Source organism: Tetrao urogallus (assembly GCF_951394365.1).
Source record: "Tetrao urogallus genome assembly, chromosome: 1".
Taxonomy (NCBI): domain Eukaryota; kingdom Metazoa; phylum Chordata; class Aves; order Galliformes; family Phasianidae; genus Tetrao; species Tetrao urogallus.
Window position 1 is genome coordinate 183,901,388 of NC_136813.1, and position 16,686 is coordinate 183,918,073.

Here is a 16,686-nt window from a genome sequence, read left to right on the forward strand (position 1 = left end):
CACTCACAAACCCAGACCCTGGTACAGATGTGCCTTTTTCGTCTATATACACGCAGAAGAGACTGTTGCAAAGTTAAGCATGCAAAAATGGAATCAGCAGAACTGAGGCTGCCTGCTTAATGTCACTTTGGCTCTCCTTGGACCATCCGTAGCCTGTGATTAAACCTTTTAGTTTCAGAAGTCTCCTCGCAGAGCAATGACCAGGGATTGACATTTATTGCTAACAATACATTAAATTATTGCAAAACAAGTATGTATTTATTATATATAACAGATTTTTTGTTGTACTGAATTTTCTACCATACTCTACACTGAGGTGGGCATAGAAAATTGCAACTGTTATGTCAAGCTGATAAGCCTTGTACTTCTGTTGCAGATGAACTGATAAAGGAGAGCAAGAAGAATAACGTGATGAAGTCCTTCTGCAGGCTTATTTCTCTCATTGAAGCAGTGTCATATGCAAACTGTGATTTTGACCTGGAACATACCATGATCCTATCACACCTTAAATATTCTTTCAATTGATGCTTTTACCACAGATCTCAGAACAACTGCTAGTCAGCAGTTCAAGAAGAATTAAATTCTCATTCATTCAGAAACACACATTCTTTAAGAATCTTCTGTTCAAAAGTTATCAGCTACATTGTGAATGATAATTTCTCTTTCGCTCTGATCACTGATTTGTTTTTACACACAGCAATTTTGACAAAGATAGAAAAACAAATCAGTAGCTAATAAATATAGTACTGGTACACTAACACAAAACATTGTTAGAAATGCAGATGTTTTTTAAATATGTATGTATACATATAGATTGGGAGGGAAAAACAAATTATAAAAGATAAAATAACCTCTCCCCTACTATATTAACTCCAAACATGAAAATTCTTATCATTGCCCTTGGACTTGATGCTCTGATGCATTATTTAAGCAATGAGATTTTCCCTGGTAACTCTGAAAGTTATTAATACATGATCTCACTATTTAAACAGTTCTTACTTTAAAATACAATCATCTGTAATATTTCTCATTATATGGCAATCAGAAGAGCAACTGGTAATGAAAAAAGAAAAGGAAAATCAAATTTGAATTCAAAGATTTGTTGATTTCCTTAATTGCTATTAATTTCAAATACCTGTGCAGCACTACAAACAGTAGGGAATACTAACAAATTTTTATAGAAAAAAAAGGCTACACAAAGTTGAAAGAAACCTTAAAGCACTTGCTTATAGGCTAAGAAATATAATTTCAACAGATTTTACGCCCAGCTTACTTATAACAAGTAAGCAGGTTGAAATACTCCGACAACACAAATTTATAACGCTTTCCATTTCAACAAATCTCTTCCTTATTTACATCACATTAAACTATACATCTCAACACAGACATGGTTCACTGGGAACTAAAAGAATTTATCTAAGTGTTAAAAGATGAACACATTTTTCTATAATGCGTTATCACCCGATGATGGACCACATATCCAATCAACAGAGCAATGTTCAAACATGGTAATCATGGAACAACTGTTACATTCTTTATTTAATCCATATCTCTATTTCACATTCATCATCTCTGCTCTGGGAGAGAGAAGGACTGGACCAGATATCCTCCTGCCTTCCCTTTCACACTAAATTATTCTGTTTCCAAGAAAGGCAATGGTGTACATATTAGAACTTCATACATGTAAAGCTTTAGGGTATGATTAAAGTAGAAGAATATGTAATGGACAAAGGTATTGCTTTCTGTCTGTATCACTTGACAGTGAATTTTCTATGCAATTGTGTGTCATACAAAACAAAAAGCATTATTTCTGGGTTACATAAAACAGTAACATTTGTCACTGAAACCTGTGCAAGAACAGGTCCAACCCTCAGGTAGATAGCCATATAATGGTTATTCCCTTCATAAAACAGAAGTAACGCAAAGCAATGTGGTGTGCAATTTTTAGTTTTTCATACTTTTATTTCAAAGATTGATTTTTATGCAAAGTGCAATGTTAATGTAAATATTTAAAAAATGGAGAAAGAATGCATGTGCCAAGAAAGGTAGAGAAAATTTTACATACCATTTTGACATCCTTATTTTTATATAAAATCTGTCAGTGCTCTTAGCATTTACTTGATAGAGTCAAAATCATTTGGATTTTCTTTATGTTCATCTGATGGTAAACGAGAATGAAATAGCTTTAGAAAAAAACCCACATAACTTCCAATTTTATGGCAATGGCAATTTTGTTTTCTATCATTATTTCAGCTAAGGGTAATACCATTATCATCCAGTACTCCAAGTGACATCCTACAAAGACAAGCAGTATTTTTCTTTTCTAATTCATTTGAACCCTTCCATGACAGCAGTGTCACTTGGGAAATTCTGTAGTGACACATCAAATCCTGACAGGAAGGCATTAGCTTCTGATTTGCCTATTAGTATTGATTATCCCATTTTCAAGTGCAACAACTGACACTATAATCACTGTTTTTCAGTGTGTTTTCAATACTGTGCTATCTTCCATATTCCCATGCTTGCCACACAAACTGAAACAGGCTAGCAGAAAATACATGCTATGCATGCAGATGGTTTGACACACAAATGTTTTCATTGTCAGCTACATAAATCCAGACTTTGGCAATACATAAGAGAATAATTACAGAAGTGAAATTAAGCTAGACAGTGTGCAAATACTACAGGAACGTGTTGCAAGGTTTACGATGCACAGAAGACTGAATTGAGATATGAGGGGAAGAAATTAGCCAAGGAAGTTCATGACATAGTTCCAGAACTCAAGAAGCATGAAGTGGCTTTCAGCATAAACCTCGTTTATCCAATATGTTGCCTTCCCATGGGTGTTTTCCTGTTTCACAGGTAGCTGGTTTCACTGGCAATATGCCAGCTCTGGAAACAGTAGATGGAATCGTTCTTTAGCAGTAAGCTTTATGACAAAATTAGTATTTTGGAAAATTGGACAGTAGCAAAACTGGCAGCATTCTGTGGTAAAAAAAAAAGGAGTGTTTTTTTTCTAAAGGTAAGCTCTATGCATCCCCTTAATTAACAAATACATAGGTAGCAAAGCTAAGAGCAGAGGAATCAGCTAAGTAGGCAAGCTGGGTTTTTCTTCCTATGTTTTCTTCTCATGCTTTGAAGAAAATGACCACGCATTCCTTGCACATCCAGGACAGAACTGAACTATCCACCTACAAGACCAGCTGACAGCAAACTAGTAGCTTGACAGCAAACAGGAATGTCACAGGAATGAAAACTAGCACCAAATTCTGGCTGGCTGTGACTTCTGTCATACCAGGTAAGCACAAGGTGCTTCAGTTCGTCCACTGAGAAGCAAACTTGGGGTCCAATCATGTTTTGCAATGCCTAAGATGGAGGGGACAACGACTCTGTGACTACTGAGGGAAAAAAATTCACATAGAGGGGCCCATAGGGAAACTGAAGAAAACGAAACAAAAAATATATATATCATTATCATCATTTTTAATTTTAAAAACATTTAATATTACTTGGTTATAATTGATTTGCATAAAGGCATATAAGTAGATTCTCTTTTTCTTTTTTTCAGCTATGTGATGACCAGAGTTAAATTTCAATTATCATAATGAGAAGGACTAAATCTAACCGTATTTCAAGACATGAACTAGGATCATTTATAAGAAGTATTTTCATGGTGTTGAACTCTATGATAATGTAATATCAACTTATGTTTTAATGTTTTGGGTTGGTTGGGTTTTTGTTGTGAGCTCTTTGGGTCTTTTTGAGTGCTTTAACATCACTGAGTTATCCTCTTTAAAAAGGAAGACATTATTTTGCCAACATTATCAAATGAAATAAATTTCATGATAAATAAGGGCAGCTGTGATAGAATAGTCTCAATTCAGAGGCAGAATCAACCATGCAGATGTATTAGGCTTCATGAAAAAGGCTTAATAAAGGTTTAATCAGACACTCATTAAATATTATGCAAACAAAACCAAGCAAAAACTGATACTGTGGCTTATGAACTAAAGAACCTATTACAAATAAAATCATCTCTCACCACAGCATTTTTATTCGGCTGTGATAACAACAGACTTATCCACGATAATTAAAAAAGGAAAATGTTTAATTTTCTCAAAAATCTAAATTCCTCATCCATAATCTGTCTCCAAGCTATTGCTCTTGTATTCCATCATTACCCCATTAAAACATTCCAGTTTCTTCCTAATTTGTTACTAAACTTCCTCAGGCACTTGCTGCTCTTCACAGTCTGTCATAACGGGATACATTGCTCATGGACTTTTGTATCAAATACAAGATTTCTGATGTTATTTTTGAGGTTATTTCATGACCAAGGCTTTTAAAAAATTAACTAGTGTTAGATGCAATTACCACTGACAAAACAGAAGAAAAAGAAAATTGATATGTTGACTTTTAAATAGGTTTTCTACTCTTCGGTCTTTTACACTTATTAATAAATTGGACAGAGAAATCTGAGCTGATCAGAACTTTTTTTTTTTTTTTTTAATTAAAAAAAAAGAGAGGGAAGGCAATGCTTATTCACACAACATAAAGTCTGCAAAACTTATCACAGATCTCAGAGAGCTAGAAGTTTACATATATTAGAACAGACCAGGCATATTCATAGAACGGAAGTTTACCAAGAGCTATTAACACCAAGAGCTATTAAAGCCATCTGTGACTGGTAACTCCTAGACAGCACACTCTTGGAGGCAAGGAGAGTACTGCTGTGAGAAGGTACCGCTGTGTGTGCCCTGTTTGTACACCTAATCCTGGACATCTGGCTTTTGACTATGTTGGAGGCAGCACTCCCAAGTGGCAGACTGTCCACACTAAAATGCTGTTCTGGTGGTGAGAAAACATCAGAAGCCAACAGCTGCATAATCTGGATACTTTTCAGTGGGGTGGAACATAGCACACTGACTGTGACAAAAAATGATGTGTACCAAAAAGTAGTATTTTCATGCCCTCAGAAGATTTCCAACCCCCCAAAATTCCACTGCCCCTAAAACAAAACCAAACAAATTCCATGCCTGAAATCCTTATCTAGGAACATGTAGGGTCACTGTGTTCTACAGTGGAAACCAAAGGTTCTGGTCTGCTTCCCTTCAGCAGGACTTTATTATATCTTCTGTGCTTCCAGGCAGGACTGGATAGAGTAAATATATGGTTGGTACACCTACACACACATCATGTCTCTTTGCCCTTTTTCTGAGACACAGTAACCAGCAATACTGAAGAGTGATAATGCATACAAATAAATACATTCAGACCAGCATTCATAAAGCATTGCCATAAGCGTGACGGATAAAAAAGAAATAGCACAGACATTCTAATAACTGAAGATTTTTTGATGCAGATCAAAGAGAAGGCGAACGTAAAATCACAGAAACATAGAATCACTCAGGTTGGAAAAGACCTTAAAGATCATTGAGTCCAACCACAACCAAACCACACTATCCTAACTCTAACAACCCTTCACTAAATCATGTCCATGAGCACCACATCCAAACAGTTTTTAAACACATCCAGGGATGGTGAGTCACCCATCTTCCTGGGGAGCCTATTCCAGTGCTTAACAACCCTTTTGGTAAAGAAGTCTTTCCTGATATCCAACCTAAACTTACCCTGGTGCAACTTAAGGCCAAACGAGATCAATGGTGTAAGACTAGGACAACCAAATTCAGTCAGACTATTTCAACCAGCACTGGAATTTTATCAGATATTATGAAAAGAACACAATTGACAAATATGCCAGAGTGGAAACATGGTGCTATGTTACATGGTGATGTTTACTTTAGGACTAACAAAATCCTCATGTAATGTAATGTTTTTCTGAAAAAAATGGATCCCTCAGCTTTTTACAGACTAATTTGATTTTTCTAACCAGCAACCCTACAGACTCCTCTTGAGTGCCTCAGTTCCTTTAAAATAAAATGCAGATACCTGCTGCTTCTGGCCTGGGAGTGCTCACACCAATTCTCATATACCTAAGAGATGCAGGGTAGCAGGTATGCCTGGAGGCATTTCTCCAGCAGTGGCAGATTCATGAACCTCAGAAAGGTCAATGACTTGAGGCTAGATTGTGGCTCTGCCTATGTGGGAAATTCCTGCAGCCTTTTTAGCAGACAGGGTTTAAATTGCCTATCTTCACTAGCAAGATCACCTGGGTGCACCAAGTAAATAGTTATTTCAGAAGTGCACCGATGTCCTCAGCCACCTCAGATTCACAGCACTGCAGAGTGCAAGGAAATGTGAATACCCATAGAGGATATTCATTTGTACTTCAGCCAGCCAGTTTGCATTTTCCATTAATTCTCAGCATGTTCAATATTCTGTATAATACTCCTGGTGGCCTCTGGACCCTGAGCGCTGAATAACAGTCTGTCTGTTAACTCCTCTCTTAGGACTCCTATTTTCTTGTGGTTTAAGGCTGTCTGCCAAGGCTTGTCTTGATTACATACATTATTTCCCAGGAACAGTGGGGCTGCTGTGGTCTATCAGATTCATACACAGTGTTTTATCACTGCTATTTTTACATCTTCCTAAAAAGACATTTGCCTCAAGCCACAACGCATCTGTATTAATTAATAAGGATTTCCTAATTTTATATTGAAGATTTAACTGGTTGTTTGTTTTTATAAATCACGAGATTAGCTAACAGATAACAGATGCTGAATTTACCCTTCCTGACATTTGTTACTTTGCAAACTGCTTCTTTATAATACCTATCACTGATTTATCTCTGAGTTCAATATTTGACATTAAATTTGCAAGATTTGAATGATAAATATGTCAAATACAAATTAAAATGTTATTTGGATGATTTCCTATCCAAAGTAGCTTTACAAGTAATTGTTAATTGCAACTTTTCTCACTCATCTCATAAAAATATAAAACCCTAAGCAGGTTCACACCTTAACCTCTGTAGCTAAGGAACAAAACCAAAACACAGAGGTAGAAATGACTCTCACCCTGGAGGGTGAGACTGCAGGAAGAGCTGCCTTTCCCCAACAGAGAGACAGCCCCTGGCAGTGCCTCCCAACCCAGCTGTCGCACAATGCTATCACATGTCAGTCCTTTCAGGGTCACTGGCTGGCAATAGCATCCCAAGAATTCTGTTTTCCTCACTGTTTCTGACACTTCTGAATGAATATCTACTTGTCTAATGTTGCTGCGCTGTATGAATGTGGGCTGCAGGACGATGTATTAGGGGCTTTACACTCTCAGATTTGAACATTAAAAAAAGCCTGTAGCAAGAGCAGTGCAAAGGTAATCAATGAGATGTCTGGCCATTTGTGATCAGATTTGCTCCTTCAAATACTATCAAAAATACTTCAAATCTAAAAATCTAAATTTTGGTCAATTGACTGAACTATAGGGGGAATGAGTTCAGGAGGAACAAAGCAAGCAAAGCGCAGAAGCAGAGCACGCGTATCACCCAGCGGCGCAGAGCTGGGACCGCAGCACGAGAGGAGCGGAAGGAGCGAAGAGGGAGACGCCAGGCGCGGAGTCCGCCGCGCTCCTGTAGCGCCACCTGCCGGCAACTCCGCCGGGACAGCGCAGCGGGCGCCAACCGCAGCGAGAGAAGGGCGCCCTGCCTCGGGAAAAGGAGCCTCGAAGTGCAGCCTCGGAGCTGTGCTGATAAAGGCATGAAAGAGCAGAGCACCTTTGGTGGTAGCGTCAGTCACTGCCACAGAGCCGTACACTGAGCCCGACAGCTCCTCGGGGCCTGATTTTAAAAGTGCGTATTAATTATCCTTATCTGTCTGTGATACGGTGGTTGCAAATTGTTCAGATAAATGGCACCGCTTAGAACCTTCCACGTGAGCAGAATAACACCGCTGCAATGCCTTTGGCTTGGAAAGTAAAATGTGATCTTCAGTTTTATACACTATTATGTTTTACAATGCTAGGGAAGATTTCTTTCTAAAAACAGCAGCAAAATCCTTAAGTACCTTAAGTACCCGTCCCACTCAGCAGCACCTCACCAATCCCAAGATTATTTCCTTCTCAATTTTATTACTCATACCTTTTGCAAATGTTTCTCAGTTCTAAGAGGCTTCATTACTACCAGAGTCTCAGCACAGATTGTATTGAAAATCATTTTTAAGTATGCCAGCATTTATGCCTGATTTCCCTGTGTGAAAAAAGGTTCCAATTTCTGCAGTGTGAATGAGCACCAGTAGTACTGTCCTGTGCTCATCCCACCTACAACACGCACATACTGCTGACAGAGTAAAACTTCACCTGTCATCCCTTTCATTTCCCAGAAGTAATTGCTGCGTTTATTTTAGCATTTAGAACTCAGCAACCACTAGAGCACCCAAAAGCACAAGTCACACTGGGATTTAACAGCATGATAAGAATCCTGAACATCATCAGTGTGTTACAGTGTTCCTGCATCTGCTGTGCAGAAGAGTTGGAAGGAAGCAATACACAAACAATCTCCTCATCATCACCTCAACAGCGTTAGCTTAATTAATGCTAACTTGGACACATCACATTCCTGGCAGGTTACTTTGGGATTTGTATTACACCTTGGTGGTGAAAGATACATTGGGATAAAATGTTGTACCCATGGCTCAATCAGCAACTTTGCTCACTAGCAGGCAGTTTGAAACAGTTTTCTGAATTTTCATTTGCAGTATTCAGAATTTGTCCAAAAGAATTCATCTCACAGAATCACAGAATCACAGAATCACAGATATCAATCTCAAAATATAAAATCTCAATATAAATCAATCTCAAAAAATCTCAAAAATATAAATCTCAATATTTTAAAATATATTTTAATCATTGCTCTATGATTTTTGTATGATTTTAATGCATTAAGATACAATAACTGCAGGGGAAAATTTAAGAATTGCAATCAAGCAATAAACGTTTTATCCAGAGAACATTTTAGAAACAAAACCATATGTTAATTGTGTGCTAAAACTTCTCTTAGTTAATAACTAAACCAATGCAAATAAAAACACAATTCACTGCTAGTATATAATCTAAAATTAGCTGGTTTTATAGCTTTTAACAGCAGCGAGGATGCTCCACTGATCTAAATCTGAATGCTGAACTGCTGAACTCATTTTCTGGGATAAATATAGCTGTTCTTTCGTGTTCCACTTTTCTTTGGCACTTGGATCAGTTTTGCAGTGTATAATTATACTAGTGCTGTTATATAGTGCTTTCCATCTGCATGTCTCAACACGCTTTTCAGACTTAATTAATCTGGAGTTGGAAATCCTTCATGACGTAAATGTTATTAGTCTGATTTAAGAGAGGAGGAAACACTGCCATGGAAGAGAAGAATATCCAGAAAAGCACTGAAATTAAGCCCTGTCTCCTGAAATCTATATTTTGTTGCCACCTTCCTTTGGAGACATGAAACTAATGGGCTGTTCAAGCTTAGCTTCTGGACACAGCAGGAAATACCTTGGCTTGTATCATGGGAAGTAGCTTGACACCTACCTTATCACAGAATCATAGAATGGCGTGGGTTGGAAGGGCCCTTAAAGCCCATCTAGTTTCAACACCTTGCTATGAGAAGGGTTGCCTCCCTCCAGCTCAGGCTTTGCCTCGTCCAACTTAGCCTTTAGCACCTCCAGAGATGGGGTATCCACAACTTCTCTGGGCAATCTGTTCCAGTGTCTCACCACTCTCTGAGTAAATAATTTCTTCCTACCTTGCATAGACATAGGTAAAAACCAGCTGCTAAGTAATTCACCTCTGTCTCTTTTTCACCAGTACACATTCCCAGAGGCCTAACATGTACTCAGGGAGCAGACTCAGTGTGAAGGGCCATGCTGTCCCACATGTTCCCTCAAAGCATCAGTGCTTTCTTGCCCAGCACCCAGAGCAGGAAAGCAAGCTCAATTTTATCCTGTCAGAAATGGTTTCAGACTCACATCTTGCTCTCCATGGAGAGTGCCTTCTCATCTTGTTTTCTGTGAAAAACAAGCCTTTTCCCACCTAGTTATTCTTTAGCAGAAAATTGACAAAATTACTTCATGTTCTTTTTTGTATGTGTGTGTGTGAAATGTCTAGAAATCTGCCTTCTGCAGTGGTTTCTCACTGGAGGTGCCAAATTAGCTACTTCAGTAGCAAAAAGGTTTTTGATATACATATATTCTCAAAATATTTTACTAATTAAATTAATATACTTGAGAGACAGTGAAATCTCACCTATTTTGCCAATATTTTCATATCATCTGACTATCTGGGGAGCTCACATAGGAGAGAAAAGAAACTGCATTCTGATTTTTATAGGTAGCTATTTATCATATTTTTCATCCCAAAGGCTTCCCAGATGCAGCAGGAAGTTCACACCCTGAGGAGCCTGCAGAAGAATGCCCAGCAATTGCCATGCCCAAGGTAAGTGAAGAACTAGATACAGATAAAGCTATTAATGCTCTACTGTGCTTGTGTGAACAAACCCAACTGAAAGACAGGGCTTATTAGTTGGAATATAGAGTCATGAAAAGGAAGGATACCTGCATAGCAATATACTGAGTTAAATGACGAATAAGTCATGCAGAAAGAGAGCAAAGAAATAAAATCCTTATTAGAATTCCCTAGTCTATTTTACTTATCTAGGTCACTATAAAACACTCTCTACTTCTTTGCCTGCCAAAGATCATTCTATAATGTGTATACTGTTTCAAGTGGTGTCCCCCAGGGGTCAGTGCTGGGGCCCATCCTGTTTAATATCTTCATTGACTACTTAGGTGAAGGGATTGAGTGTACCCTGAGTAAGTTTGCAGATGACACCAAGTTGGGAGGTGGTGTCGATCTGCCTGAGGGTAGGGAGGCCCTGCAGAGGGATCTGGATTAGCTGGATGGCTGGGCTGAGGTGAATGGGATGAGGTTTAACAAGGCCAAGTGTCAGGTCCTGCACTTTGGCCACAACAACCCCATGCAGCACTACAGGCTTGGGGATGAGTGGTTGGATGACTCTGAAGAGGAAAGGGACCTGGGGGTGTTGGTTGATGCTCGGCTGAACATGAGCCCACAGTGTGCCCAGGTGGCCAAGAGGGCCAACGGCATCCTGGCCTGCATTAGAAATAGTGTGGCCAGCAGGAGCAGGGAGGTGATCGTCCCCCTGTACTCAGCACTGGTGAGGCCGCACCTCAAGTATTGTGTTCAGTTTTGGACCCCTCACTAAAAGAAAGATGTTGAGGTCCTGGAGCGTGTCCAGAGAAGGGCAATGAAACTGGTGAGGGGTCTGGAGCACAAACCTTATGAGGAGCGGCTGAGGGAGCTGGGATTGTTCAGTCTGGAGAAGAGGAGGCTCAGGGGAGACCTCATTGCACTTTACAACTTCCTGAAGGGAGGTTGTGATGTAAAAGGGTCTGGCCTCTTCTCCCAGGCAAATAGTTGGACCCAAGGAAATGGCCAGAAGTTGTACCAGAGGAGGTTTAGGTTGAACATTAGGAGAAACTTTTTCTCTCAGAGGGTGGTTAGGCACTGGAATGGCTGCTCAGGGAGGTGGTGGAGTCGCCGTCCCTGGCAGTGTTCAAGAGGCGCCTGGATGAGGAGCTACAAGATATGGTTTAGTAGCTTGTGGTTCTGGGAATGGGAGGGTGGTTGGATTAGATGATCTTGCATGTCGTTTCCAACCTTGCGATTCTATGATTCTATGATTCTATGTGTAGAAAGACACAACGAAGTAAAATCACTTCTAACAAGAATGGCATCATGAGTTCTGTGTACCTATGTAGTTATGTAGCATTCATAGCAAAGAAGTACATGCGTAATATGAAAAATGAATGCAGGATCCACCTTTTTTCTCACCCAGAAAAGTATTCCACCCTTTACACCATCTTGCTTTTATCAAGCAGTACAGAAACAAAGAATCATAGAATAGTTTGAGTTGGGAGGGCCATCTAGTCCAACTGCCCTGCAATGAACAAGGACACTTACAGCTAGATCAGGCTGCTCAGAGCCTGGTCCAGACTGACCTTGAATGTCTTCTGGGCATCCACCATATCTCTGGACAATTCATTAGAGTGCTTCATTACCCTTATCATAGGAGGAAAAAAAAACACGAAAAAAATACTTACATCCAATCTAAATTTCTCCTCTCTTGGTTTGAAACCATTTTCTGCTGCCCTATCACAATATCTGTTAAGAATCTGTCCCCTTTCTCTTTTAGTTACTGAAAAGCTGCTCTCAAGTCTCGCTCGAGCCTTCTCTTCTACAGGCTGAACACCCCACCTCTCTCACCCTGTCATCACAGGGGAGTTGTTCTATCACTTGGATCATTTTTGTGGTCATCCTTTGGACGTGACCCAGGAAGTCCATTTACTCCGTTCCTGTACTAAAGATGATGAGGACAGGCTGAGAGAGTTAGGTCTCTTTCAGATACTGAAAGTGACTTTTCAGTATCTGAAGGGGACCTACAGGAAACCTTGGCAAGGATATTTTATAAGAGCATGTAGTGAAGGATAAATGGTTTAAAACTGTTAGACGGTAGATTTAGACTTGATATTAGGAAGAAATTATTTACTGTGAGAGTGGTGAGACTCTTGAACAGGTTGCTCAGCAAAGTTCTGGATGGACCCTCCCTGGAAGCACTCAAGGCCAGGCTGGATGGGGCTTTGAGCAACCTGGTCTAGAGAGATGTGTCCCTGCCCATAGCAGGGGAGTTGAACTATATGATCTTAAAGGTCCCTTCCAACTCAAAACATTCTATGATGACTCCACATCTGGACACAGAATTAATCTGTTTCCACCTGCATTTGCTTCCACACAGCAGGAATTCTTAAATCCTCCTCCTTAGATACAACTATATAAGGACACACCTGCAAGTTGGAATCAATTATTTCCCAATGCCTTTGGGAAAGCTCTCTCAGCTGTTTCTCCAAATCACAGTCCTAGGCAAGAGTTAGGGATAGATCTGATGTCCAGATGGAAGAGAAGTTGATTCCTTGAGGATGTTGTTTCAGACATGTACAAATAAGCCATTTTTGAGCGTTGTAACCAATATATAACCACAGTTTCACATCTGATCTTCTCTTTGCTATTACTGCTTACATCAAGTGTAGATGTTTAACTATCAATCATTCAGATTCCTGGATTAGCATTTAAATGCCTGAATGTGATAGCATCAAATGAATACAAGAAAAGGGATGAGAAAACTGAGTACACTGATAGATGCCCTCAATTTAGTGCCCCATAGCTTAACCTTTGACTTCTGTTGGGCATTTACACATATAACATTCCTCCCTTATAGCTGTACAAGTGATTGTTAGTGACAAAGATTAATCTGATTACTGGCATAGTGAAAGCATGGAGAAGCACTCCGAGATACAGTGTTTAATGATGTATATGGCATGCCAGAGAAGCTATATAATTTACTGGGAAAGACACTTAAGGAAAAAGTGTTCTATTTATCTCTAGGAATAAAAAGAACAAATCTGCTTATTTCCTTGACCACTCTTCTTTCTCCAACTATGAATTCTGCTACAGCAAAATTTGTGTTGCTCTAAAATATGTGCTTTAATAGTGAGGGCTATACTTGTAAAAAGCTTCAATTCCACTGGCATTCTGGCATCACACATTTGGGACTAACGTGTAATTTGCTACAAGCATAGCTCATCGATGAAATGTTGTTAGTAGCACTCTGAGCAATTTATGCATGTTTCAGGACTAATGCAAGTTATCTGCACAACAGATTTGAGGTAGATTCTGATATATTTCAAATTGTTCATACACTTCTGAGCGCTACAGACACTCATGAGCACAAAGAGCACATTCAATGTTAACACAGTGATAGAAACAAAAATAGTTTGTCTGAACCTTGTTGAAAGCTGGAAAAGAAATAGCTGCTGAGTCCTTGGTGGAAGGCAACCAATAACACAGCGGTCTTGCAGGACTCTGCCTGTAGACTCCAAGAAATGAGCTACAGAACCCAGGGGAAGGTATAAAGCATCATTCAAGCCTGCCCAATTAGACCAGTCTTCAAGGATTTTATCAAAGCGTCGCATTTTTTAAAGGAGCAAACAGAACCTCAGGTACTATAAATTACTCTTGTCACTTCAATTCCACCATCTATTTAAACCTATTTACACCATTTGCTTTGGTGAGCAAAGCAGAAATTGACCCAAGAAGAGATATTACACTGTATTTGTAGATTAAAACCTCTTGTTTTCAGGAAAGAATTGGGTCTGCAATGCACAACACATTTTGCCTCTGATCTAGCTTAGATGGCCAGGTTTAAATATCCAATAGCAATAAATCACTACATAAACCAGAGCTACAGAGCAACCATCACAGATATGGGACATGACAGATATTTACTATTCTCACTAACACGTTTGTTTAAATTCAATATTAAGCTGGGAAAATGATAATCTGCGATTCCAACAGAAGTAATAAATACATTGGTTTTATATTCACAATCATAGCAAATAGAAATTTCCATTGCAGAGAAATCATGTCTTCTAATGACCAATACAAACTTACTGCTAATTCTGACAGTATCCATTACAGATCTACTAAAGTGTTGTTATCCAAGGATTAAGTCTTGCTTGATAGTGTGAGCGTGAACAAATGTTATGGGATCAAAAGAGTACCAGGAATATTTCCTTCCCAGAGTTCAAACTATTTGCTTTTAAAGAAAAAAGGCAAACGAGTGTTAACTGAAAAGGCAGAGAAGGTATTTCTAAGTGCTCTGTTTTGGATGAAAATTCATGACCACTATTTCTATATCAAATTAATGCATTAATGTTGTAGGACAGATTGACTGTATTGAGGTCAAACCACAATGTGAATTGTTCAGAATTTTTTTCTGCTAACTTATTATTGACATATGTACTTTCTTTTTCTGATAGTCTCCATAAGCTTTTTGAAGGCATAGTTTCCTCCATGTGATGTTCTCATCATCCCTATCACATCACAGGAGACATAGGGAGTAACTGGTAGACCAGCTACTTTAAAGAATTCATTGTCATGTTAGATTTCACTTCTCAATTGACCTCAAGCACAATTACTGTGATGAATTTTTTTGTGAATCTGCAGTTTCAGTTAGGCACTTGTATTTAGAAATGCTGATAAAGAGATTCCTTCTATAAACAAAAGGCAAAACATTTTGGGTAGAGTAGTAGTATGAATAACAATCTTTCCACCGTTCTATAGGTTTCAAAGACAGAAGGAATGATTTCAGCTGGAGCAAAAGAACATAATGGGGAACAAATGAAGAGAAGAAATACAAAGAAGTTTGGACAATGATATCTCAGAGCTAGCATGCCCAGAAACCTAATGCAGGAGGCTTTGAATAGGCAGTGGCACAGCCAAGGGTTGGTGGCACATTTTTTCCTTAACCAGAAGGGTGGTTTTCCTTAAGCAGAAGGGTGATGCTGCAGCAATCTCACCACGCAGCCTGACACACACCTGCAAACATCAGCTTGTGAGCACACACACAGCTACTATTTCTTACAGTATATATACTAGCATTGCATATTGTATCAAATTAGAAACTATTGTGTAGGGAATTTTTTTCAGCCTCTCTGCTTTTCTGAGCATAGATCCTCCTGCAATTAACTTATTTTTTTTTTCTGGAAGAACGCACTGGTATAGGGGCACATTTACTCAAAAAACCCAAACAAATAAAAACAAACAACAAAAAAAACCCCACTAAATCGAGTCTGAAACCTTTACACTGTAGATACTGTAGATGTGGACCATCAGTCAACTCTAGTGCACTTCCTAGCTGAGGCAGACTTAACCTTCAGAAACTTGCAGGGAGGCATCACAGAAAAGCATAGGTTGCAATAGACCTCTGGAGATAATCTAGTCCATTCCTTGGTTTGAAAACACAGCATTAGGCTAGGTTATCCAGCACCCTGTCAAGCTAAGTCTCCCTCCACAGAAGGAGATATCAGCACATTTCCAGGTGACTTGAATTTCACACGGTAAAGAATTTTTTTCTTATATTCAGACAAAAATTACCCTAAAGCAGTTTGTACCCATTGCCACTTCAGCTTATTACCATGTATCCCTGTGAAGAGATAATCTGCACTTCCTCCTTAACTGAACTTTACGTATTGAAAGCATGTGATTAGATGCCACTAAGCTCTCTCTTCTCTTTAGGCAAACCTAACTCCTTAAACTTTTCTTCATAAATCAATTCTGAACAAAGGACTATGATCTCCATTTCTGGATGACTGGTGAACTGCTGTCAGGTTTACCAAGTCATTTTGTTCCCTTTACAAGTCATGAAAATACATTAGTGCTCTTCCAGACTCTTGCCATCTCTCCATTATTTAGAAGTATATTAAAAATGAATAACACCAGACTACACATTATCTCAGCCTAAGGTGATTGTTAAGATTCTTTGATATGTATGTATGTATATTATTTTCAAGAAATTTATGTTTCCTATTGTTTATTCTTTTAGTTTAATTGTTAATTAGTGTTTTATTGCTTTCTTGTCAGAGGAGTTCACACAGCAGCTATTTTGATTAACGTTGACAAGTTAATTTCTACTGTCAATATTCTGAAGAACTGGACTCAACCTAGAAAGTTGCTAAAGCTTATTCAGTAAGCAGCCAGAAATACAGGAATCATGCATCTAGGAAGAAATTGGGCAGGAGAGAAGCCTAATCTATAGCCTAAACCTTTGACAACAGAGACTCGCATCTATGCAGTCAGCTAAGCTGAGACAAAGAAGACAGAGTAGACGCA

At 38.9% G+C, this 16,686-nt stretch overlaps 1 protein-coding gene across 5 annotated transcripts in view; it reads right to left on the bottom strand.

The window, feature by feature from the left end:
* CACNA2D1 (calcium voltage-gated channel auxiliary subunit alpha2delta 1) overlaps positions 1–16,686 on the bottom strand; it is a gene marked incomplete at both ends in the record, with an annotated part of 353,068 nt that overhangs the window by 211,554 nt on the left and 124,828 nt on the right. The gene's annotated exons all lie outside the window — the stretch shown is intronic.